The sequence below is a fragment of the Pinus tabuliformis genome, chromosome 5_1 (genome assembly GCF_031772625.1).
Source record: "Pinus tabuliformis cultivar Carrire ecotype Pingquan chromosome 5_1, CPIR1, whole genome shotgun sequence".
In the NCBI taxonomy this organism is placed as follows: Eukaryota; Viridiplantae; Streptophyta; class Pinopsida; order Pinales; family Pinaceae; genus Pinus; species Pinus tabuliformis.
This window is the reverse complement of record NC_142305.1, coordinates 9523893-9538286: the sequence shown is the minus strand read 5'-3', so window position 1 is coordinate 9538286 and position 14394 is coordinate 9523893. Positions and strand designations below refer to the sequence as shown.

The 14394-nt window shown below is 41.4% G+C and overlaps 1 pseudogene; it reads right to left on the bottom strand.

Moving 5' to 3' along the window:
• Positions 1 to 1425: 1425 nt before the first annotated feature.
• LOC149163278 (MADS-box transcription factor 23 pseudogene) overlaps positions 1426 to 14394 on the bottom strand; it is a 56392-nt pseudogene continuing 43423 nt past the window's right edge.

Genomic DNA, 14394 nt, shown 5'->3' with positions numbered 1-14394 from the left:
TACTCGTTTGTTGATCGAGTCCCAACATCCTAGGCTTGTTACAGACTCAAAAACTCATCATTACTAGTATCACTTATTACAATTCCCCGTAGGGTGTGGAATTTGGGTACAAGAAAGATGATGAGAAGATAGAAGTAGAGTTAAAAAAATCTGTTGACTGATGATATCTGATGGTACAAGTGTCCTCTAGATCATCCTTGGGCATGGAGTCTTCATATAATCATCAGGTGCCACTCCAGTGGTCAACATGGTGCAACGCTAAAAAATTATTCTCAGTTCAACTTAGATCTGAGCTTATTATGGGAAATATCGCATCCCACATGCATAACACATTTATGATTATAGTTGGAGCATGTATACTTCTCGGTTTTGTGGTGCAGATGCAAAGTTAAATTTGCTTGCAGAGAACAAGAAGTGGAAGTTGTGCCCTCATTGCCTTTTCGTATAGTCAAATATGTATCTAAAATCCAAGTCTTTGTGGATTTGAAGTGGATTACAATAAAGGGAGGTAAAATTGGTGATTATTGATAAGCGCCCCACGGCTCAAATGCAAAATATCAAAAATCCACTAAAAAAATAAACTTGAAACATGCATCTCACATAGTTCAAACAAACTTACCAGTGAGAAATCCCTATCCAATTTTGCACCCCAAAATATCACTGAAATGGGTCAATAACCACAAAATTGACCCAAACATATTATCCAAATACGTCACAAATATTTACGAGGATTCTAAAATAGCGATTAGATTAATAAATTCAAAATCATCATAAATCTATAAGAAAATTATTAATATATTTTATTTTGATATTGTAGAAATTTGACTAAATAATTTTTTTGAACAATGAGAAAATTTATCATAATTTAATTGTTAAAGAGACAATCATTTTCCCAAACAGAAACTGACTTATCACCCTTTTTCAAAACAAACCCCGCCTAAACTTACCTAAATACTTTGAACAAAATTACACAATTTTAAATTAATAAAATTATATTTGATTTTTAAATACAAAATATATTTTAATTGTAATTAATAAAATTATATTTAATTTTTATATGCAAAATGATTTTTAACACCTTGAAACGTCCACAATACACTAATGCAATTAACATATCTCACATACAACTCACTCCCGATAAACAGAGAGGACCTATTCAATCTGGGGTATTTTATTTAGCTAATCAGGTGATTCCGATTTTTAAAATTAAAAAGAACAAGATATATAATCCAATTATTTCAATAAAAAGTCTGAAGAGTTTTCAACCTGCAACTTTGAATAATTATATTCTTAATAGGTCTTTCCTGTTTCCTGTTAAATAAAGCAGGACAGTAGTTCCGAACGTCCACAACAAAAATCTTATCTTCATGTATCCTCAAACAACTCTAATCACATAAATTCGAACATTGCAGTAATAATAATATTCTAATTAATCTGGCTATGGCTGTCGATCGATCCAAAATTATTTGGGTTGGTATGATGCGTCGAGTTTTCTAATGTTTGAAAAACAGGCGCTGGACACAAGGCGTGATAGATATCCGCCATCTTCATCTTTAAAATCCGATTCTCCTCCATCAGATTCCGCTCAATAACCGCTCTCTCCTCTATGCACCTCCGCACAACCGCGTTCCTTGTCGCCCTCACCCGCAAGATTCCCAGTTCCATTTTCTCTTCTAATTCTTGTAATTGTGCAGCGTCCAATCCTGTTAAGTTTTCTAGCATCATCTGCAGTTGTTCCACCTGAAAAACCAAAAACAAAAAAACCAGCGGTTATCTCTAACGGTCAATGAACCCAAAAGAATCATAACACAACTTATCTCTACCTATAAAATAGCCACCATTCTTTGTTTGGCATTTGGCATTTTCTTTCAATCAACTCTTTTTTTTGTTCGGTATGGTTGTCCCCCAAATTTTGTGTTGTAAGTTCCACTTCTAGTTTCTTAAATTATATTGTGAGAGTTTATTATTTTAGTTTCTTAAATTATCTTAGGAAAGCCTATTATTTTAGTTACCGTGATGTATTTCAAGTTTTTTAAGCCAACCTTAGTTGTAGAGAGAAATGCCTAAGTTTTTTAATTACTAACATAGATTTATCTTAATTTTAGATGTGCCAAGTACTAAGGGGTTGTTCTCTCAAGATGAAAGTTTTTTTTTTTTCAATATAAAAATTTGAGAAAATAATATCACATTGAGAGATTAGATCCATTTGAACATTCAATAGATTAAATGGATATTAATATTTTTTATAATGTTATTTATATTATATATAAACTACACATCTTCATATATAGAAATATTATTGTTTTCAATTTTATTAAAACCTTAATAATACATATAGCTACATATATATGCTCATGACAATTTTTTGACATATTTTCTAAATATATGATAATTGATATTTGTAAGAATAATATTTTAGAATTTCATATTTAAATTTAGTTAATAACATATAGAAGCTCATTATTTACAATAAACTCTTTTTCTAATGATAGATAGAAAGAAATAAATTATTTTAATGTCCACGAAGCTAAAGATAGCCTATGGGACATATTGTTTCTTCATCTGCTTGATGTATTCGACCCTTTTTTTGTGAAGCTTCACAATAAATGCTCCCAGCTTCTCTTCAAACCCCTTGCTATATACATTATCCCAAGAGCTAGTTGTCAGCTTATCTGCATAACTTTCCATGTTGTCTTTAAAGGCCTCACATTCTAAAATGAAATGCTTTTCTATTTCCACTTTTTTAGAAGAACAAAAAATGCATACTATTTTCTCCCACAGTTCTTTTGGCCTTTTCCAACACCCTGTTTCACAACAGAGTTGATGAGAATTAGTCCTTAACTGAGCAATAAGAATTTTGGCTCTCCAAGAGATATTGGCCTCTATGTATGCTTTTGGTTTATGACTTAGTGGAATTAAACATTTCAATATAGTGATTTTTCTTTCTTCCTAGCTCCTTATCCCAAGTACGTTTGTGGAACTTATCCATAACAAAATCTTTTATCTCTTTGTTGTTCATGGGACACGCGTTCAAGAAAATACCCCATTTACTAAACCATTTGTTATTTTGTTGTATCTAAGTTTTTTGTTTTTTGTTTTGTTTTTTTTTTTTTTGCACAATCTCTCATTAAAGACACCCTTAGGCCATCTACCCTCTTCTATTTGCTCAATTTTTTTAAAATACCTTATGACTCGCACCATGGCAATTGCTTCAATAGGAAAAACCCCTGTTTCACTTAACAAGATAGCATGAGGAACTGAACTTTTAATCTTGAATTTGTTTGTAATCAAACGCTTCTGAATTTTCTCAATCTGTCTTGACTGCATGTCGGATGTACTGCTAGCCCATAGTTCAGGACCATAGAGAATCACTGGAAACACTAGAAGCCCAAAAAGAGTTTGAGTGGTTTTCCAGTCCCATAACTCTGCCTCTCTACACCTATTTTGAACAGCATAAAATGATTTCCAACCCCACACAGTTCTTTTCTTTCTACAACCATCCCAGCTTAGATTTTTGTTGAAGTCAATTCCGAAGTATTTGTAATCCGCAATTTTTTTTAGAATGTTGCCTTCAAAGTAGAACTTATGTTGGTTATGTTTTCTTTTCTTAGAGAAAACCACTACTTTCGTTTCGCTGATATTGACTTGCATCCCCACACTTTTACAAAAATGCTCAAGGGATAGTAAGTGCTCTTGCAAACCAAGAGCCGGTTTAGAAATCAGAATAAGGTCATCTACATACAAAAAAAGCTTTATTACAAACTTGCCCAAATAGATACCATCACCCCCTTGCAAATTTAACCACTCCTCAAGCTTATCAATATATAAACCAAAATGGGTAGGAGACAGTGGGTAACCTTGCTTGACTCTGATATCGCTTCTAAAACTTTCAGAAATGGCCGAGCTAAAGGTTTCAGAATCAGATGCATGTTCCGACTCTGAATCAGAACCTGACAAGGGGAATGACAAAGGGAAGCAGATTATCGATGCAGAGCCAAACTCCACCGTTGCCACCACGAAGATACAGAAGGAGGAACCCGAAGATCCAGAGGAGGAGCATCTCTTCCACTCCCAAATGTGGGTAAAGGGCTCCCTACTATAGTTCATTGTCGATAGCGGAAGCCAAAAGAACCTCATTTCGGCAGAGGTCGTGAAGCGACTGGGCTTACCGATAACAACACATCCACAACCGTACACCATCGGGTGGCTTCACCAAGGACAGGATCTTTGTGTGAGCCAGCAGTGTCGCCTTCCATACAACATCAAGCCTTTCACGGATGAGGTATTGTGTGACATTTCTCCCCTTGAAGTTTGTAATGTGTTATTAGGATAACCGTACTTGTGGAAGTGACATGCTGTGTATGAAGCAAGGCTCCGTGTTGTTATTGTTACTTTGGGAAATAAGTTGTACAGGATACCGGAGGTTGCACCGCCTACCGCCATCTCTTTGGTTACTACAAAACAATGCAGTAAGCTCATTTCCAAAACTAGGAAATTTGTTTTCCTGATGATAAGCCCTCAAGGAAAGAAGAAGACAGTGGCCATGACCTCCAGACAGGGACCCTCCGCACGACAACTACAGATGGACAAGGTCATGGAGGAGTATGAGGACATCTTCACCCCCCCCGCAGGGGTTCCTCTACACTGTCAGGTCAAGCACTCCATTGATCTGACCCCAAGTGCGCCGTCGCCCAATGAACCAATCTATCAGCGCTCTGTTCTGGAGAACGATGAAATCAAGAGGCAGATTCAGGAGCTACTGCAGAAAGGTCACATCCGTCTGATTTCATCGCCTTGTGGGAGCCCGATCATGTTGGTACAAAAGAAGGATGGGACTTGGAGACTCTGTATTGACTATCGGGCGCTGAACAAGATCACTGTCTGTAATAGGTACCCGATCCCATGGATTGATGACCTCTTGGACCAACTGAAGGGGGAAAAATATTTCAGCAAGATCAATTTGAAGTCAGGATATCACCAGGTACCAATCGAACCCTCCGATGTGTGGAAGATTGCCTTCAAAGCCAAGGAGGGACTTTTCAAATGGTTGGTTATGCCTTTTGGATTGATGAATGCTCCTGCAACCTTCATGAGGCTAATGGATGACATCTTGCATCCATTCACCAACTCATTTGTAGTGGTATAATTGGATGACATCCTGATCTTCAGCCAGAATTGGGAAGAGCACCTCCACCACATCCGACAGGTTCTCCAAACACTACGACAATGCAAGTTATGTGCCAATTTGGAGAAATGCACTTTTGGCATGACCCAGGTTCAATATCTAGGATACATTATTGATGAACATGGGGTGCATGTGGATCCAGCCAAGATCCAAGTCATTCGAGATTGGCCATCTCCAACCACTTTGACAGAGCTCTGCAACTTTCCAGGTCTTGCCAACTTCTACCATAGGTTCGTGTTGGGATTTTCTCATATCACTTGGCCCTTGAGTCAAGTCACCAAGGGAGGAGAGAAAGCAAAATTATTTTGGTCTGAATCTCAACAGAAGGCATTCACAGAGTTGAAAGATCGCCTCTGCTCAGCACCAGTGCTCACATTACCAGACTTGCAACAACCATTTGAGGTCGAGACAGATGCCTCTGACTATGTTATTGGGGCAGTCCTTACTCAACACGGGCATCCAGTGGCATATCACAGTGAGACACTTTCAAACATAGTCCGAAAGTATCCCACTTATGACAAAGAGATGTATTCCATTGTGCAGGCCTGCCGACAATGGAAGCATTACATTTTGGGGAAGGAAACGGTCATCCACCAGATCACCAACCCCTACAGTTCATACAGACCCAAGGGAAATTGTAGAATGATCACCATCAGAAGTGGTCCACATACCTACAATAGTTCCACTTGAATATCAAGTATAAGAAGGGCAGCACCAATAATGTTGCAGATTACCTTAGTCGACCACCGATCATGGTGTTAACCACCGTGCTCAACTCTTATGGGCACGAGACTTCTGATTGGCCACTTCTCTACAAAAGCGACCCAGAATTCGGCCACACATACCAGACACTCTTGGAGGGTCAGCATGTTCCAGATTTTCACCTCCAGGATGCCCTGTTATGCCACCTAGGTCACCTTTGTGTTCCTGCAAGCGAGCGTGCCAAGATGATTTGGGAAGCACACTACAGTTAGGCTGATGGGCATTTCGGGGTCGAGAAAACAATGGTAGTACTGCAGAAGTATTTCTATTGGTTGAATCTTTGACAAGATGTTGAGAAGTACATCAGATCATGCACTTCCTGCGCCATTGCAAAACCGACCATCAAGAAGCAAGGCCTCTATACCGCGCTGCCTACCCCTAGTCGACCTTGGGAATCCATCTCCATGGATTACATGTCAGGCCTTCCTTCCACTAAGCATGGAAACGACTGTGTTTTTTTGGTCGTCGATAGGTTCTCGAAGATGGCCATTATGGCGGCCTGCAAGAAGAATATCACGGCAGAAGCCACTGCTAAACTCTTCTTTGAATGAGTTTGGGTACACTTTGGGATCCCACAATCTATCATCTCAGATGGGGACAACAGGTTCCTCAGTACATTTTGGTCCAGTCTCTGGTCGATGCTAGACACCAAACTCACTAATTCCACAACCTTCCATCCTCAAACTAATGGCCAGACAGAGGTTGTCAACAGGATGATCATACACATTCTGCGCATCTACAACTCAAAGCATCCACACACATGGGACTAGATCCTCCCCTATGTTCAGCACAGCTACAACTGGGCTCTCAACAGCTCGACTGGCCACAACCCTTTTTAAGTGGGCTTGGGATTCTAGCCACTATGTCCCATTGATGTAGCCATGCTATTTGTAGCTACTCACGTAGATTCGGCTCATGTCCAGTCTAAAACAGATAAGGCAAACAACTCCATTGAGCACATCTAACATATTCGCCTGCAGGTCCATGACATTCTAGAGAAATCAAATGCCAAGTACAAGAAGCAACATGATCAACATCGGGTGCCATACAAGTTTCAGGTGGGCGACAAAGTCTGGTTGCATTTGCAAAAGGAACGCCTCACCGGAGCCTATCGAAAACTCAAACCACTCCGATATGGTCCTTACACCATTAGTAAGGCTATGGGAGACAATGCATTTGAGCTTAGCATTCCCCCATTCCTTGGCCTGCACCCAGTGTTCAATGTGGACCACCTTCGGCCATACTTTCCACCATTACTAGACACATCAGACATTGCAGAACAGCTCACACCCACAGAGTTGAATCCAGATTGCATGGAACAAGCTGCAATCGATCGGATCATGGACACACAGATCAAGCACACTCGCCAGCAGAATATCCAACTGTATTGAGTCGTCAAAGCAGGCCAACTCCTTTACCAGGGAAAGTGGCTCACTATGGACCAAGTTCAGCAGAAGTTTCCTCATCTCATGGAGGAACTCAACGCAATGGGGACCATTGCTTCCTAAGGGGAGAGGAATGATCCAGGTGGATATTGGTGGCTACCCACCAATTCCACTTGGACCCCCATCATTGCTTCTTTTAGTTTTTCAGTTTCCTTAATTGTAACACAATTTAATATTTTTAGCAGTTTTTCGAGTCTTAAACTTCCAGAGCCGTTTTGAGGCCCTAAATGACTTTTTTTGGAAATCTACCGACAACAATTTATTGTTTAAAATCGTCTTTGCCCTCATAGTCCTTGGAGAGATCTTTCCAATAGGTTATCATGCACGTCAAATGGAGATAATATGGCCAATTCACGACCCCAGGAAGTTGGCTATCCAACTCACCCCAACGGGGCCCATAAACTCTTGGTGTTACATCTCCTCGGGTTAGGGTTTTGGTTGTTTAGGGTTTGCTCTTATTGTTCAATAATAAAATGGCCTTTGAGCCTCATTGTAAGGCAGTTCAGAGGCATGTAGCCATCACATCTCTTCTCAGAGATAAGCTACCATTGCCCTAGCTGGTTTATTTCCATTTATGTTTGTAAGCATATTTCAGTATTTTACATTAATGAAGTGAAGTATTATCTCCGCTACATCTCTGTGTTTATGGTTATCTCTGTAATTTGTTGTGTTCCTATTTAAATCCGGATCAGTGAGCTCCTTTTGGAGAGGGTGCTTTTGGAGGGAAGCAACCCTTACTTTCCCTCCAAAACACCTAGGAAGATTCCAAAAAGACTTTGTGTGGATCCATTGTGATCTTGGCAATGAACCGACCAGTTTATGATGGAACTAACCAGTTTGACTATAAATCGTCTGATTCCATCCTAAATTGGTTGGTTTCGTCAGTATTTTGTGTTTTTTTGGCTAATTCGGCCCTTAAACCGAGTTTTTTGCTCGGTTCGACACGCTTGCCTAATGAACAGGCCAGTTTGACCGGTTTTCGGTTCATGCCAGTCAGTTTTTAAAACTATGGTCCAAAGGGGTTGGGCCCTAACTAATTGTGGACTGGTATTCGAACAAGGGAAAACAAGGGAAGTAGGGAGACAGGTTTAAAAATATATATATATATATATATATATATATATATATATAAAAAGAGAGGGTAGCAGGGAGAAATAAGAGGGGGGAAGAACCGAACCAGGAGGATATGGTCGCAGGATGAGGGAAAAATGGGTAAGCTCCAAAATCGCGTGTTGTGCACCACAATGATAACGGGATAAACATGCATAACATCAATGGTTGCAAAATGGAGGTAGTTATTGTATATCTCTTACCCCTTTTTTTGTTCGAATGTGTTAGTTTTCCTACATTTTCTACATCCATGGAGAAATCGATTCTCTGACATGCGCTAGCAGTCAATGCATTTTGTTGGAATCAACTGGGTAAATGTGCATATTAGTATGTTGTGATTTAATGCCTGTGCACCCATGAAAAGAAAAATTGTTATGGTGGCATTTAATGAATTCTATGCCTAGCTTGTATGCTTGAACTCTCGTAACAATTTGGGCACTTCATATAGATAGAGCATGATAACTTGTTGTAGCAGCGACAACCACCCTCGAAAATTTTGCCTTAGCCTGTTTTGGAACCTCCCTAACAACCTTCACAATAGCTTGCCTTGCTTTGTCAAGTCCTCAAGCTCCAGTGTCTTTCTTGCTCAAAGGCAGCCTGTCGATCACAGTTTGATCTTTTCCCTTCACAGGTTGCTCACTCGGGCTTGGTCCAGCTGGAGGCTGAGCAGCTTCCCAGTGAAATTTGCACATTTCTAGAGGGCAACCAACAATTCCCTCCAAGAATTGCACAATTCTCTCTGACAGCTTGCTGGGCTCCAGGATTGCGCAATCCTGCCAGCCATCCCTCCCAGTAGGAATTGCACAATTTTTCCCATCAACAGGTAGTTCAGCCCAGAATTTGTGCAAATCTAGGCAACAGTTAGCTGTTGGGCCCAGAAATTCCGCAATCCACTTGGGCAATTAGCCCAACCTATAGTCAGAAATGCGCATTTTTCTCCAACAGTCGAGCAGTGGCTTGCATGTGCAGCTGAGTTGACTAGTTCCCTTCAGGACTGAGAAAAACAGATTTGCATGCATAGGTTGCTACTCCCAAGGTAGCATGCAAAGGCATCACTTGCTTCAGGGATCTATGTTTAGCAATTGGAGGTTACATGCAAGGAACAATTCAGAAACCTCCCTCCAAGTGTTGCTTCCCCTATATTTGTGGCATGCGCGTCATAACTTCGATGTTATCAAAACTCATCAACCGGACGCTGCCGAGCTCATTCTTCACATCAACCTTGTAGCTCTGACATCCCACATCACGTCTAGGAGCAGTTGGCACATTCAGCTCAGCTTTTTTGGTGTAAGCTTGCTTCCCATGCCTTGTGCTACATTTTTGTCACTTTTTTTGTATTCGCTTGTGTGAGTGCTATTTGCTTGATTTCTTTGAACGCCTACTATCATTTACATATATTCTAGTTTGTCCTAGCTCTATTTCAATTTTTTTTGCTATGTTACTATTGTCGCATGCATGAAACTGTTTTGCACGGACGTTCGCCCAACCCGTGAACGGCCTCACCCACATGCATGTTGATCTGTTTGCTCAATCCTCCATTCATGTTTTGCATGCACTTTTTATCACTTCTGCTATCACTTACTTTCGCCATGCATTTCATCGACTTGCTTTTAGTTGCCCGTCAGTGAGTCAGGCCAACTTTGGCTTGATCTTTGCCTTCACCAAGGCTGCATTGCGCAATCTGGAGAAGGAAGGCTCACCTTCCTCTCCATATTTGCACATTTTGGTCTAGCACTGGCCTCCTGGAATGAATTTCACATTTCTGGAGGTCAGTGGCTGCTTGGCCCAAAATTTTGCGCAAATCTATCCCTGGGCCAGAAGTCTTTCCCAGCTGGAATTGCTCATTGTGCAATCCTAGCAGCCAACTGTCCGACTGGACTGTGCATTGCGTAGTTTCAGCAGTTAGTAAGTCTCCCAGCAGCCAGGGTTGTGCCTTATGCAGTCTTTGTAGTGGGTCTCTCGACCTCTTGGTCAAAATTGCTCAACCTTCATGATCATTCACCCAGGTATGTTGCAAGTTAGTTCTCATGTTCATTTTGGTTTTTGACTAATAGATTGTTTGCTATGAGTGTTGCCATGTCTCCAAGTATCACAAGTGTTCATTTGCCTCTCAACAGTACAAGTACAATGGTTTCCAAGAGATCAGAAATGAAAACATTGTTCAGAGCATGCTTGGGGATGCAGTCGATCAAGTGTCCATGGGCTTACCTACCCACAAAGACATCAAGTTGTTCGTGGACAAGGACATCAACCAGCAACATCACAACAAGCAGCATCATGAATAGCAGCTGAAGGCATCATACCAAATGTAACAAATGAATCGAACGCAGTGAATACAAGAGGAAGGTTGTTGACAACATAGAGGTGGAGCAAAGTTGCAAGATCAAGTAGATCCACTGATAATGAAAGCAACTTTGGAGACTCAGGCTATGAAGTGATGGCGCGACATGAAGATTACGCGAAGGCAGAATATGGAACAAAGAAGGAGTTGCATGTATTGAAGCAGCAACTCACAAAGAACATAAAGTTGCATAGACAGACCAATGAGTTGCAGCAAGAACATGAACAGCAGTGGGCGCAACATGCACTAACGGATGAAACTGCGCTAGTACGAGTGAAGGATCCATCCCGAAAGCTGACACATAGCAAACATGGTGAGCAGTATTGTTGATTGCATGTGAGGGATTCAGCAACATGCATGCAATCCAACCCATTCAACACACTCACCAAGGCGAAGACAAGAAGCAAGTCCAACTGGGGCTGAACATGTACTTCAGCAAATTGATGCACATGACCACCAACACACACTTGAAGATCAGCACGCACACTATGCATCAATGTGTTGTCGGTTCAACCATGCCCAAGAAGACCATGTGCATGTTAGCAAACGAGTTGGATGAAGGGGCCGAACCAATGCACTGGTTGCAATGGAGGCAAGAGTTCGCTTTAGCAAGATGTCCCCATGAGGTGCACGCACATCATCATGGACAACCAAGCTTGGCATTAGCTCACCAACTTCACCATCACAAGCATGTCAAAGAGTTGGTCTCACCGCAGCAAACCGAGTGTCAGTGATGTCTTGCAAGGCTTGCTCAAGCCATGTTGTCTCACATGAGTACATGTGCATTGTAATGTCGAGTCATGTCAAGTGTAAGTCAAGTGTCAACAGTTGGATGTAATAGTCATAGAGTAGGTGAAGAGTCATGAGGGTAGTTGAACTGTTACAAAGGGGAATGTCAAGGGTCACCCCACCCTTTGCTATAAATAGTCCCTCATAACTCATTGTATAGGCTTTTGGTCATCCAAGCTTATACGAAGACTATCTTGAAGAAGGCTTGGACAATATTGTAACGCACCTTGGCTTCTCCACTGGACGAAACTAGTACATCTCTTTGGAGGAGCAGGCGGATGTGGTTGTAACTTTCTACAGTTAGGCTAGCAAGTTTACATGGTGTATTGTATGATTGTGACTTACACTTCTTTATATAATAAAAGCCAACACATTTTCATGCATATGTTGTTATTGTAGTTGGACTGCTTTGGTTGCCTTAATGATATGTGTTGTTTAACTTACGTACTTGTGTATGAACTGATTCACAAGCAATTATATGAATCTTGTTGTTAATGTGTTGCATATGTTGTTAATGCTTTCACCACGTGTCGACTGCTCTGTTGGGCACTAGACAAACCTTTCTCTAAACCTTGTTATATCAACCATCACACTCATCTCGGACTGATCCGTGAGTGTTGTTCATGTTATCTTACCTTGTATGTTGGGACTACCGCATCTGTGTCGACTACTCTGCCAGAAGCTGTGCATGTCCTTTGTGTTGTGTGTTCCTAACCGAGTTGGGACTGATCCCTTTCAACCTAGAACTCACCTTCACCTTCCTCTCCCTTTGAAGTGTTGGAACCTCTCATACTCATTCCTTGACTCACTGCATCAGTCACACCCTTGCTACTGATAGAGTTATCTTACTTGCCTCTGTGCGACATCACGGTCAAGGCATTACCTTACGACCCACTGCTAGGACTCCTACACCAAACAGTATGAGGTCTAACTGGGACTTCTTACCAAAGAGATCCCCTTGACATGTTGGTGGGTCCATCACCATCAACATTTTTGGCACTATAAGGAGGGCCTGATGACAGGTAGTGTCCTCTCATCTAGTTTTGAACCTTTGCATATCTTTCATGGAATCTTGCATTCTTCTTCCCTCAAGTTGTTTTTCGAATCATGAAGATGTCTCCATCTGGGGGAAGCTTTTCAATCTCTTGTCCACTATGTACGATGGTGAAGGCGAAGTGGCCTGGCTTGAGCACTTACTTAACTTTCTTTCCATGATTTATGAGGAAGATGAGTTTACTGACGAACAGGCCATTTTGTTGCTTGCATTCACACTTCGCGAATCCTCATTTTGTTGGTTGCTCAGCGTACCGGCTGACATCATGCACTCATGTGAGCACTTCTGTGATCTTATTGAAGACACATTCCATCATTTTGATCCAGACCATATTGATCGGAAACTGTTACAACAACGGAGGGCTCCGCATGAATCTGTTATTAATTTTTGGTAGTGCTTCTATGACTTACAATTTCAAGCTCCGAAGAGCTAGATGAAGTTCGCTTATCTCTGGGACCGGTTTGAGTACTGCCTTAAGAAATCTGCCCATCCCAAGAGAAAGCTTGATGTCAAACCTCGCTCAACCTTCTTTGTTGATGGAACTGCACAATCCCATGCGGGAGTAGGCACTGTCTCAACAGACTGTCCGCCTCCCTTTCATTCAACAGTTCCACCATCGCCTAGTGATGCTGAGGATCATGTTCGCACATCTGTTCATTCTTCACACCCTCCCAACATCACTCCACTCAATTTTTGTGCAGAGTTGGTTGTTAGTCCTTCGAGTTCCCATATGCATTCTTTTCTTCAACCTCTGTCTTTGCACCCAAGTGTTCCTCCGGATGATGTTGTCTTGTGTTCGTCCATTCCGGACTCTTCACTTGTTGTGAATGAGGAACAACCCACTGATGGAGTTGGTGTTGCACAACCAACATGCGCTGTCATTCATGAAGAGTATGAGTGGGAGCTTGAACATTAACACTCGGCGAAGGATGACTCCCTTCCGTCCGAGCCCCTTCTGTTCCTTCCTAGCTTCTTTGGTGAACCTACCATCCATGATTTTGTATGTGTGTCTTCATCCACGGATATACCCATTGTCGATCACTCTCAGGACTCACCGGATGCTAGCCCATCATTCGACAATGGAGAGGATAAATTACTCATTGAAGATCAAATTGATCCTTCATCTGTCTTTTCTGGAAATGCAGAGGATGAGTCCGTTCACTTTTCATCTACCCCTTTGTTTGATTCATCTAATCATGAGGATGCCAAAGAATTCATTGATTTTTCTGATCGTGGCGGTCATGATCCATTTTCTTCCATTTTTTATCATGATCATGAATCTATCGCAGTTGATCTTTCGAAGCCACCGGTTTATGATGATCTACTTGATGACGAAGTTGAGACACCCAAGACTGTCGAGGCACTTCAGTCCGAGTTGATGGTTATGTCAGGCCCTCGCTCTCTTGGGGTCAGTCTCACTTCCAATTATGAAATTGTTCAATCACCTAAGGTTCCTCATCACTTGTGTGTATGCATTGAAGGTCCATCTCACACAAAGATCACACTTCCTCCACTCGAACTGTACGTACCCATTTCTCATGCATTGGAGGAGTCTTACACTACAAGCACTCGTGCACAATGCAAGTTATCTTTGTTTCTTTCATTTGCTTGCATATCTCAGTCAAAAGTGTGCTTTTGCTTCAAAGTTGCACGTAGTGTCACACAACACCATGATAAGTCCACAGACTGTCTGTCATGCACATGCACT